The sequence below is a fragment of the Citrus clementina genome, unplaced genomic scaffold (genome assembly GCF_000493195.1).
Source record: "Citrus clementina cultivar Clemenules unplaced genomic scaffold, Citrus_clementina_v1.0 scaffold_8, whole genome shotgun sequence".
NCBI classification, from domain to species: Eukaryota; Viridiplantae; Streptophyta; class Magnoliopsida; order Sapindales; family Rutaceae; genus Citrus; species Citrus x clementina.
In genome coordinates this window covers 19,137,149-19,150,158 of record NW_006262022.1, presented here as the reverse complement: position 1 = coordinate 19,150,158, position 13,010 = coordinate 19,137,149, and the positions used below count along the sequence as shown (strand labels likewise).

Here is a 13,010-nt window from a genome sequence, read left to right as displayed (position 1 = left end):
CTCACCTCTTACTTTGTTACTTATTTCTTTACCCTCTATTACAAAAATGGCGGCGCTAATGAGAAAAAAACATTTTCAGAAATGGCGCAGTCTCTCATTCAAACTCGAAAAATTCAGCAGCTCAACTCGTATTTTACAGAGGATTCACTTCTAAGCTTTTCGTCAAAGGTATTCTCTCTCTGCGAGTGTTTCTATTATGTCATCTTTCTTCTTTATTTTGCAAACAAAATATTATGTAATGCATCATGTTAAAGGAACCGATTCTGCGGAATATAAATTTTGATTAGGGAAGTTTAAAACCCGATTTTATATGCTCAAATTAATCAATCGAATCCAAATGGGGGGATCTGATATTTTAGGTGCTGGTGGAACGGACGGAGCCATATATTTGGATACTGACCTAGAGATTTCTTTGAATAATTTTATAGTGTTGCTCAAGTGATATTGTGTGAGGCTTGCTGGTGGATCAAACTCATCAGCTCTAAACGGCAGCGTTTTGGCAATATAAGATAAGAGCACTTAAAAGTCACGGGCTCAAGCACGTGTGTAATCACTTGTTTCTTAAGTTTGAAACGGCAGTTCTTCTGTGTCGTTTAAGGGAAAGCTTTAAGTGATGCACGTGATAGCCGTGCGAGGCAACTTGATTCAGTTCATTAAGTCTGTTACTCAACGTGTCAACAAGCTGTGCAATCTAGATTTAGCTAATTGCTCTTGTAGTTCAGTTTGTGAGCTGAGCGTGTGTGTAACCGTGTTAAGAGAGAGAGAGAGATATCAGAGAATGTGAAAGATGAGTTCTCTGTAATCTTAAGTAAAAGCCCTGTAAAAGATCCTCCATTGTTATTCAATAAAAGCTCTCCAAAGCATCTCCCGTGGTGGATGTAGGTTGTGCCTCCTTGGTGCAACCGAACCACGTAATTGATTCTTGTGTTGTCTGTGTTTGTTTCTATTCTTTTCAGTTCTCTTAATTCTTGTGTTAAATTGATTCTTTCTGGATTCGTTCTTCAATCTGTGCAACTTGGTAAATCTATATCTGAGATCCTGGGAAGTGATTGTGTCTTGCATAGTTACGAGCAGATTCATTCACTACGTATTGTTTCATTTTTTCCAAAATCAAAACCACGTTGATTTGATTTTGAACTTTTTCTGGTGAATAGTTTCTTCACGTTGCAGCCTTATCAGGTCGTTAATTATTTCATTCTTCACCGCATAGCGAGACCATCCAGTGATTTAATCATGCAGCTAGTGAATGTGAGCTTCTGCAGATGCATTAGTAGGTTTTTGCTTGTATTTAGGCTCTCTACTCTCATAGGGAAAGGCAATTGCATTGTACACACTAATTTGGTTGCATGGAATTGATATTTTTTCTTAATTATCTGGATCCATCTGTTTGCCCTGTTCGGTCCAAAATATCAAATATTTATAAATTCAACCATGCCATCATCTAATTCCTTTGAACTTATAACTGTTTCACAAGTTACTTATGCTACTCTTAATATTTTGAGATTGAAGACATGTTCATATTTGATTTCCTTAGTTGCGTTCTACCTTTGGCTGCAGAATTTGCAATCTTGTTATCTAATTATGACCAAATTAACTGGCATTCTGTGCAGGTGTATCTAATTTGCATCATTTTTCTCTAATTTACCATGCTTATATTGTTGAGTTTAAGCATCTCACAGTATGTACTTGCAGTTACTAGATGGACGAGTTATTTTTTTGGATAATGTAAGACCCACAAAAATATGATCTGCAGAGCATGCTTAAAGAAGCTTGATTACAGAGGATGCGCAGTAAGCTTGATGGTTTCCCCTGCAGCTGAGTGTGTTAGTTATAAGTTGGTTATGCTGAGCTGGCAATATTGTTGTAACGGTTTTAGTAACCACTAGCTCAGTGCGAGTGTGCGTGTAGAGTTTCTAGAAGTATCTAGCAAGAAGAATCTCGTGTGTATTCATTCAAGTATAAATATCAGCTTAGATTCATTGTGAATGTAATCATTCTGATAAATAAAAAGTGAAATAGATTTCTTTCATTTTCTTGCTCTCTTTCTCAGTAACCAAACACATTTCCAGCTATTCTAAGATCCAGTTATCTGATGGAAAATCTGATGGCTATTCTAAGATCCAGTTATCTTCGATAAATTGAGCGACCCATTACTCTGGACTATAATTTTTTATTCTAATGCAGCAATTTCTGCACAACCTTACCAGTGCAATACAACTATTTCTGTACCTTCTCATCCTGCCAGTGTTGCTTCTCCTACTGTGCCAACCTTGCAAATACCATCCCCACCTCTATCAGCACATACTCCTTTAATGCCACCCATTGACACCTCTGAATCTGGCAACGGGACACCTAATCTCGTAAAGCCTTCCTTATTCTTTGTTCCTCCTCCATCCTCCTCTGCGCCGATGATGCAGCCTGTCTCTTCATCTACACCAACAGCTCCGCCGCTTAATCCTCCCTTGAGTCTATAATTTTTTGTAGAAAAATTATTGGTATATAATTATTCTTGTTTCTTTTTGTTAGGGATGATGAAAAAACACTTGCAGGATTTAAATGTCATTTTTGGGTTTGTGTTTATTGTAAGTTACAGGCTTCAAAAGTTTGTTCATTTATAGTTTTATACCCACAATTTAGTTATGCTGATTAAACAAACTGAGTTGGAATAGTTTTTGACTTTTTGGATTCATGACATGCATAGAACAGAATTATTTTGCGCACGGTTTGGTCTGTTAGGTGTATTTGTTGTGAGGAAGAGAGAAAAAAGAAAAAAAAAATTGTGGGTGGTGAAATTTCTTAAATGAACCTTCTCTTGTTCTTCTTGTATAGAGCTGGGTTACCCTCGGAAATAAAGGAGGATACGAATCGATTACTGTAACTCCCAAGGCGATAATTGCTACCTAAAATCCCCACTAGCATATAACAAATAAAGAGTAGCAAATCTGATAGTTATTCCAAGTTCTAGTTATCTTCCAGCGAAGTCTCGTCGCCTGCATTCAACTTCCATCCGGACCTGAAATCTCAACCCATAAATTTAAAAGAGAACTTACACATACTCCAGAGGGCATAAGTTAATCTTCATTCAGACCGTGTAAAAGAGAGACCTTTTGCCAGTTATGATGTGTTAGTTTTGGCGGCCATCTAAAGAAATTCCTAAGGGCATTCTGCGAATGGTTAAAAATATCATTAACTGTATATGTACTACCGACTGTTATTATTGGACAATTTGCATCAAACACTTTATTGAGTTGCTACTCCATGCGTACAAAAGAAAATTCTTTAAAAAGTACATGTAATGAAATTACACCCGTCCACGGTAGAATCTTTTGAGAATGAGATTGTCCGCCACAAAATAGTAGCAAGAGGTCATACACACTTCAATAAGATAAAACCATCTTCGCCGCCAATAAGGATTCACGTACAAAACTCCAATAATTCCTATTATCACAATTCCATAAGAAACTGTAAAAGTGATCAGGAAACTGTCCATGTCAATTAAACTATCACCTTCTTCATTTTCGGTGTAAGCTTCTGTTGTCACTGTTGTTAATCCATTATCATCGCAACTTTTGGACAGTGGCTGTCCACAAAGAAAAGGATTCCCCTCATAGCTATCTTCCTCAAAAGTTGAAAATTGTGCAACTTTATCAGGGATTTTTCCTGATAAGTTATTGTATGCTACTCTGAAGACCGCCAATGTAGTTAGCACAATGAGCTGAGGAGGGATTTTCCCATGCAATAGGTTGTAGGAGAGGTCCAAGCTTTCGACTTGCTTCAGGTTTGAAAATGTTGTCGGGATTGTGCCCGTCAAATTGTTATGAGATAGATTTAGTGCACGAATCCTAGTGAGATATCCAATTTGAGTAGGAATCTCACCTGTCAGTTTGTTACAAGAAAGATCAACCCCGGACATACTCGTCAAAATTCTTCCTCGATAATAGTAGGGCATATTCTTTGTTGTGAACTGTACGGTTTCTTCCTTTCCCATCGGAGACCCATTTGGAGGAAAATATGAAAGTGCAGGGGCAGAAGCGTGATCCCACGTTGGAGCTACTGCATCATAAGAACCTTCACTGAGTGCAGTGTTAACCAAGCAAGGAGGAATATGACCAGATAGATTATTATGAGAAAGATCAATCAACCGCACTTCCTTCAACTGGCATAATTGAACTGGTATTTCGCCTTCAATATAATTATTAGCCAAAAGAAGGTAGCTTAACTGAGGTAGTCTGTCAATCCAATTTGGAATACTTCCTTGTAAGCGGTTATAACTAAGATCTAATGTCACCAAATAAGGGTTGTAATGGATTATACTTTCCAGCTGTCCTTCTATCTTGTTTTTTGACAAATGAACTTGTTCAATAGATCCTGGACTAAGACAACATGGTAAAGTCCCAAAAATACTATTGTTTGAAAGGTCTAAAACCTTCAGACAATCAAGCTGACAAAACTCGTTTGGAATTGGTCCTTCCAGATTGTTATTGGGCATTATAATGTCTTGTAAAGCTAACAAACTACCCATCCATCTTGGAATCTTACCAGAGAGATGATTATCACTCAGATATAATCCCCCTAACAAATAGCACTTAGATAAGCTTTCTGGAATCTCTCCAGTGAATTTATTACCATCCAACTGCAACCTCTTCAAATTTGTCAAGTTAAATTTTTTAGAGAATATACGACCTTGCAAACTGTTGTTTGATAACGCAAGAATTTCCAATGAGAAGCAACCCATGGCCATGCGCTCAGGGATTGCACCAGTCAACTGATTGTAGGATATGTCCAAGCTTTTCAACATTTTCATATCAGCAAATGAAGAGGGAATGCTACCGTTGAAAGCATTTCGAGATAAGTTTAAATGCATTAAGCCTGGCAAATATGTTCCGATTTCTACTGGGATATGGCCTTGAAAGAAATTGTTGGAGACATCCAATGTTGCTAATTTCTGGAGGCAATGAATTGGCATCCGAAATGATCCAAAAAGAGAGTTATTGGCAAGAAGAAGCTTCTTTAAGTCTGTATTGTTTTCTGGCAACCAATTTGGAAATTCTCCACTCAAGTTAAGGTGTGAGAGAACAGCATTTTTCAAGTTATGCTGATGGTACAAGAATTTGGGAAATGTGCCACCATCTCCGTAACCAGACAATGAGATAGAAGTCAATTGGAATTTTGGGGTCAAAGAATTATAATGTGACTCGGTTTCTGCGTATATTCCACCATTGTCACCAATGAAAGTCTTGAGTTTTGAGAGATTGAAAAGTGGTTCAAGTGAAATAGGGATTTGGAAGTGATTGTTTGAAAGTATGAGCTTTTCCATAGATGTTAGATGCATGAGAGGAGATGAGGAGATGTTTTCAGTAAGTTGATTGTAAGAGACATCTAATACTCGAAGAGAAGTCAAATTTGCCAAGCACAAAGGCAAGCTACCTCTTAAATCATTGTTATCAATGTATAGCTCTCTCAGAAGCACCAACTCACAAAGGCTTGGCGGGAAGTTTCCCGTAAGTTGATTAGAAGCGACATTTAACACTTGGAGGGATGTCATATTTGCCAAGCACCAAGGCAAACTATCTCTCAAATCATTATCACGAATGTATAACTCTTGCAGATGCACCAACTGACAAAGTCCTGAAAAATATATAATTCATCCTTCAGAACATAAAGATAAATAATTCCATAAAATCTCTTAAGTACATATTAAAAATTAAGTCTGAGTACTAATAGTTGAACAATAGAATCTGAGATAATGGCAACCAAATAACTGTAAAATTGGATGGTGTTTTAGTGTTAAGAAAAAAAAAATAGCATTATTTTTCAAACAATGCTCTATTTTCAGTTATTTTTACCGTTATTGTGTCAGTATTGGCGCTCTTTATCATTTTTAGTTTATAAAACAAACGTTATAGATAAGCTTAACTAAGTTAAATTAAGAGAGGAGAGAAGGGGGGAAGAGAGAGAGAGAGAGAAAATTATTAACTAACCTTGATCAAGAATGGTGTTTTTATTAAGACGTGAATATGACAATGATAAAAACCTAAGAGAAGCCATCGATTCGCTAACGACTTGAAGAAAACTTGTATTGATTTCAACAAGCATCCGATCCATGACCAGATGTTCCAAATTCTTGAATTCATGAAAATCTACAAATAATAAACAAGAAATGGTTATAATTTTCATATTGATCACATAATGCAAGGGCAAAAAGATAATCCAGTCCTTTTCTTTTCTTTTTCTTTTTTTTTGGGTTAATTTACTAATTTTTCTTTACTCTTCTAAGAGATCGAAATATTCTTAACATAATAGAACTAAAATTTCATTAACCTTAATCAAGAATCCTGCAATTTAGAGAAGCTAGAACTATTGGACAGTGAAAATATATAAAATTTAAAAGAAAAAAATCTTATTTTACGGGAAAAAATTAACTTGAAAAGAAAGAATTATTATCGAATTAATATCATAAAAGCTTCAGATACCCGTAATTTACCTTGACCATGGAGGGCACCCTTGAGTACACAATATTGCATTGACAGATACTTTAACGAAGTGAATGATGAGATACTTTGCAGAAGCTGGCTTACATGGAGATCAGACTCGACCAATATCAATTCTTCCAAGTTGGTGAAATTGTGAAACTCTATTTAGAATGAAGGAGAAACAATAAATTTTAGCAATATATATATATATATTAATTCAATTATTTTCGACATAAAAAAATTTACTTACCCTGATTAACTACTGTTCCCTTAAAATTAGTAAACAAAAGGTAAAGCGTTTTGAGGGATGGTAGTGATCCAATTGATTGCAACACCTTGCTTCCATCTATCATTGGAATTCCGCTTCCCCCTAAACGAAGGGTATTCAACTTCCTCAAACCTCTTAAATCTGTTTGGGATACAATTTCAGATTAAATTATTTTGGGTAAGTGTCATTGGGCATTCCCTAATCAAATCTATTAAACTGTCCTCCAAATTATTAATATTTGAACATTTTGTATACCTTTAGGAACCACAAGATTGTCGATTGCATTGGCGCTCATGTCTAGCTCCTCCAAGTTGCTCAAGGAATCCACTCCTGTATTTATGCCAACACTTCTACCAGGGTTAATTAAATAACTTATTTTCTCCTTCTTTATTTTTAAATCTCGGCGCAAAATAATTTAATTAATAAGCAAAAAATACTGCTAACCAGAAAAACCTAAAAAACAGTTGCCAAGGGCCTGATTGAGTGGTTTTAATTAGGTATATTTGGCTGACAACGGCGAATTTAAATTTGTAAGGAAGAAAACTTTATTTCAACTTTACCTACTGCTATACCTTATTCTTTTTCAAATAAAAAAAAATATTCTTTTTCAAAAAAAAATTAAAACAAATTAAACACGACATTTTTATTTGTTAAATGCTAAATGGCGTTAATTAATTAATTAAGTAAATACAAGTTGGTTTATGGAAGTCGATATCTGATCCCTTCACAATAACCAAAATACTAAGTTCAGTGCACAAATTTAGATATAGGCAGACAAATAAAATGCAGGTTATTATGGCTTACCTTGAACATTAAAACTTTTTCGGAATCCAATCTCTCTTAAGATATAAACTTGTTACCGAAGAAAGAGCATTACAGAAAAAAAAAAAGCAACGATGTCGATTTCCAATCGGTGTACAATTCTTTACTTTTGAAGACAAAACAAACACAATAATTAGATTGAATTGTGTTTGATTATGAGAAGCATTGAAAATTGCATATATTGATAATTTCTTAGACCTATTTTTATAGTACTCAAAGCCTTGAAGCTTACACTAGCAAGAATCTAGCTAGATCTAACATCAGTACCTCCAGCTGCTCAATGAAATAAGATCCACAAAAGATGGGACACGGGAGAAGGGATGAAGCTTGCTTACCTTTAATATCAATACTTCCATTCAATCCATTACCAGCCAATGATAAGATTCTGAGTGATGAAAGACCACCTAGAGATAAAAAGTTGTTGTTGTTGAAGTAGTTATGGTCTAGAAAAAGTAACTTCAAGTTGTTCAACCTTGATAACCTCTCTAGACCTGCCAAAAAAAATTTTTAAAAATAAAAACAAAAAAAAAATAATGTTATCGTATCACGTAAAAATTAAACAAAAGCCGAAAGGGATCAGAAAAATGCTAGAAATTACGAGGGAGAATTAGAGTAGAGTAAATTGAGGACCTTCATTTTCAACACAGCCGGCTATATTGTTCCAACTTAAATCAAGAGACTCTAATTGTTGAAAGGGAGTAAACAAAGAAGCATTCAAATGCCACTCCGCTGATTCCCGATTCCGAGTATCTCGTAGATCTAATTTAATCACTCTGCCATTGGTGTTGCTGCACTCAACCCCTTCCCACTGACAACAATATGAATAATTCTCATCATCTACCCAGTAGTGAAGATGTTTATCATCATTGAAGAAATGTCTAAGTTGGAGGAGAGCATACCTCTCTTGCTCCAAACATCCCTCACTCCACCACCCTTTTACTACTAATAATATGAAAATTAACTCACTCACCCACACTCTTTTTGAACCACACATTATATCTTCTTAATTATAATCACCTACAAACACTCTTTTTGTCTCTCTTTCCTTAAGTTCTGCAACAACGAGAGGATGGCTCTACGCTATTTATAACCAATTGAACTGATGATACTCCCAGCTTTTTCAAGTCTTGTATTCGTTTTTCTTCATTTCTTTTTGTTTATGCTATTAATATATAATATGATTGTAATACATTTTTATTTAATTCAGTCAACTAAAAATATTTCCTCACTGTCCATATGGGATGTCAAAAAAATCAGCGCAGCCTAGACTAACTTAAATAAGTTATTTTGCCTCTACTTGCAAAAACTCAAATTTTGGGCTTTTAGGAGTAGAGGTTGAAAAGATTTTTTAAAATGTTAAAATATCTAAAATATTATCTACTTATTTGACAATCTTATTTTATTCTTTGCAATACAAACTTTAAAAAACTTGGCTATTAAAGTAATTTCATAAATTTTTAATTAAAATTCTTATTGACAATCAAACAACTAATTTTTTTTTAGTAAAATCTCTACTAACAAAAACTCTATTTAAATAAGCGTTACTTGCAAAACTCTACCAAACGGAGCCTTAGTATAAAAGGGTGTTAAAATCCTAGTTTGTTATTTATACTCGTAAAAGCATATTTTTAGACTAGGAGACGTGATCACTACTCAAATACTAAAAAACCTTATAACTAATTAAATAATAAGAATGCAGAAGTTAAATTAAAAGGATTTCTAAACCTGCCCTACATCACACGACAAGTGACTATGTACGATGTTAGCCAAAAAATTAAAAATAAATGCTAATCATACGTAACCTCTAGACTTTAACGATCACTTTTGGATGAGTTCTTGAATATTGATCAACGAATTTGTCTTCTCTTTTTATTTATTCCACTATATTTCACACATCACCCTGATTTGGATTTGGATCAAATGATGCTGATATTTGTCATATCAGCATCATTTGTTGTCATGAAGAATGTGAAGGGTCTTCTTTTTCTTCTTCGAATAGTTCATGAAAGCAAATCAATTTTTCTTAATTAGTAATGTAAGTGTTTTCTATGCATACCCATGTTTTATATATTAGTTGACTTTGAATTGACCCCAAATCCCGTAACATTGGCCCTTAATATTCTCTCTCTCTTTCTCCCTCTCTCTGTGTTTAATGACTAAGGGTGCGTTTGGGATTGAGGTTGGGCAGCTGTAGCTTAAAAGCTACAGCACTAAAGTGTTTGGTAAACACTAACTGCTGTAGCTTTTAAGCTATATTGATATGATTTTTCACTTGTATAATACAAAATCTATTATATCTTTAATAATTTTATCAAAATTATTATTTAAAATTTATATTTACTATATATTATTAACTTTTGTTTCATAATTACAGCTTTTTTTTCACAGCAGCTGTAGCTTTTAAGCTACAGCACCTCAATCCCAAACGCACCCTAAATAAGTGAAATTAAAATTGAAAATTGATAGCAACAAACTACCAATTTTATATTTAATAAAAAAATCCATATTCAAATGTAAAGAATGACCTGGTTAATCTTTATCCGCTGTGGTAATTTTCAACAGCTTTACAAATAACTGTAAGCCAAGTATTTCAATTCAAAGTCATGGATAGCGAAAAAATTACCTGAAGCAAAGATCACGTTGCTTTTAACAATCTTTGGCAACCAGAGACATTGATATGGTAGAATATACAATATTGGTGCATTAAATAATTAATATTACTCACCTATTAACGTTTGTACAACGACACAATAAAAGAACACCGCAAATAAGGTTATATTTCCCGGCATCTTGTTTTACGTAGAGACAATTCGTACTCTAGAAAATAATCAGAATACTCATAACTTAATAAAATTTATTTTATGTTGTTAAATTATTCGTTATACAATTTACCGTTATAGACAATTAGACTTGATAGACTTAATATCTTTTAACATATGTTCTTTGCTCAAAAAAGAAAATCTGATTCTATCTTCCTCAATTTTTTTTTTCTAACATTTTCTCCTCCTCGATTTCACAGGTAAATATTTATGCTAACACACTGTTATTTATCTTAAAAGGACAATAACAAGAATTGGGACTCCATGTCCTTGAGCAAATTCAGCGAGTAAGGTAAAAATATAATAATAAAGTTTTGAATAATTTTAGCGTAAACAAAGTTTAAGTCATGAGCATGCATGAATGTAATCACAAGGGTTACTAAGGGTGTTGCGGGGTGTTAACTTTTGAAGAAAGAGAGCTTTAACAAAAGAAACTAATTTCTGTGTAATTCTGGGACTTTGATGGGTGTGCAGAGTAGAAATTTAATTTTCAAATTTAACGTCAGAGTTTTCTGAACTCTTTGAGTAAATGAATGTGCAAGGCACTAGTTATACTTCAGCATAAATTTTATTTAATTTAACTTAAAAACAATTAGGGATAATAATTTGGTTGCAATCTTTAGAATTAGATAGAACCTCCTTCAAGTCTCGGGTTCAAAAACTTACTCTTATAATAACATTATTTATTTGTCATGTTAACATAATTTTTCCATAATTGTAGTCACTGTTCCAGAAAGAGACGAAAGGCACTCTCTTTCCTGGAAATTTATGCACGCATGAAAGCAAATCAAACCGTTTTAATTGCTTGGAAATTAGGCATGTAATGTCTGCTCATGTTTTATAATTATAATTGACTGACTTTGAATCAAGAAATGGCCCCTTTTCTCTCTTATTTCCATGACTAATTAGATAAATTATTTTATAAAGAGATTTAACAGTGAAAATTGAAAGCAAGAAAAAATAAAGTAAACGACAAACTTAATTGAAATGCCCGTAATCAAATGCAAAGAAAGACCTGCTTAGTCTTTGATTATAATTTATAATGATTATTATTCTATGTGCTTTTCAAGAGCTATTGAATACAACTTTATCAATTCAAATATAATGAAAAGGGTAAAAGCCCATTTAGTACCCGTATTTTAATATTAGTACCCGTTTAATCTCTTTATTTTTGAAAAATGCCTCAAAACACCATCGACGTCACCTCCGTAACTGTTAATTCTAGATTCATGAGGGTAAAAATGTTTTTTTCTTGTTAAAATTTAAAATTAAAAAAATATTGCGATAACCTAGATTCATAATAGTAAAATCGTATTTTCAAACTTATATTCTTCACAACCCTAGTTTTAAGAACTTAAACGACTTGCATTTTCAAAGCTCTTAACAATTTTTCTCGCTATAAAATTTTTTTCTACTGGAAGTGTCGTCTTGCGGTAGATGTCAAAACTGTCGGCAAAGGAAATTGGTTTACTCTAGTACGTGTTATATTGGTCTTGTTTATTTATTTATTTTTTAATCTTCCATGTGTATTTTAGTGAAAAGAAATCATTATTTGTTTTCACTTGAATGGGTATTTCTTCACAAAACTAATGCAAAAAGTTTAACAATTTTTTTATTAATTTTTTTTTTACCTTTTTTAACCCTTTCATGGTTGTTTCATAGCTTAATATTAGTAGTGGAATGGATTTGTAATTGAAAAGAATTTATTTTAACTTCACTTGATTGAGTATTTTTTGGGAAAAAAAATCATAATCATACAAAGTTCTGTAATGTTGATTTTGTATTTTATGAATTCATATGTAATAGTTTTAAGTTTCTGATTTTTTTTATTCATCTTTGTGTTGTCAGATTCAAAATGAGTCAAATCAGCATTTCAGTTCGATTTTTAGGCAAAGATGTGGAGGATTCTTATGATCCTGATTGCTTGAGTCTTGTATCCCTTATCAACGATGTCTTGAATAATGTCTTTGGAAGGCACAAGCATTATGATGAGAGCTTTAAGCTTACTGGCATTGTCCCATGGTCCAATGAAGGGATTGAGTTGAACAATGATAAAGACTTCTAGAATTTGAGGCATTCTTAATTTTTTCAAGTTTAAATTTTAACAAGAAAAATACATTTTTACCCTCATGAATCTAGAATTAACAGTAATAGAGATGACGTCGAGGATGATTTGAGGCATTTTTAAAAATAGAGAGACTAAATGAACACTAATATTAAAATACAGAGACTAAATGAGCTTTTACCCTAATGAAAAAGGGAATATTGCTTTCAACAAGCAGTCTAACATATTTTTAATGTAGGCAATCTCACATAATATGTTAACGCAACTCCAATGAAAAGTAGAGTAATGTTATGATTTCTAACAATTAAGTTCTAATTAATGTGTGTTATTAATCTATTATATATCGAATTTCATGACTATTAAAAATAATATTTTACCACTCAATAGATGATTACTACACTAATTGGGACCAAAATAAGAGTTGATTGTTAGGATCCCAAATACTCCTGTGCAAAGTAATATTTTGGGCATAAGCAAGTCACTTGAGCGAGTGAAAAATTCAACCCATTTACAAACTATAGGATTTCTTTTCACAACACAAGCATTCTTATCACCAGCAACTC

General features: G+C 33.4%; 1 protein-coding gene across 1 annotated transcript in view; it reads right to left on the bottom strand.

The window, feature by feature from the left end:
* The window catches only part of LOC18034898 (leucine-rich repeat receptor protein kinase EMS1), a 44,515-nt gene extending 36,540 nt beyond the window's left edge, over window positions 1-7,975 (bottom strand). Inside the window, exon 1 of the mRNA XM_024179885.1 lies at window positions 7,899-7,975. The gene's annotated coding sequence lies outside the window, so the exon portion shown is untranslated. The remainder of the gene's footprint in view (window positions 1-7,898) is intronic.
* Between the last annotated feature and the right edge of the window lie 5,035 nt (window positions 7,976-13,010).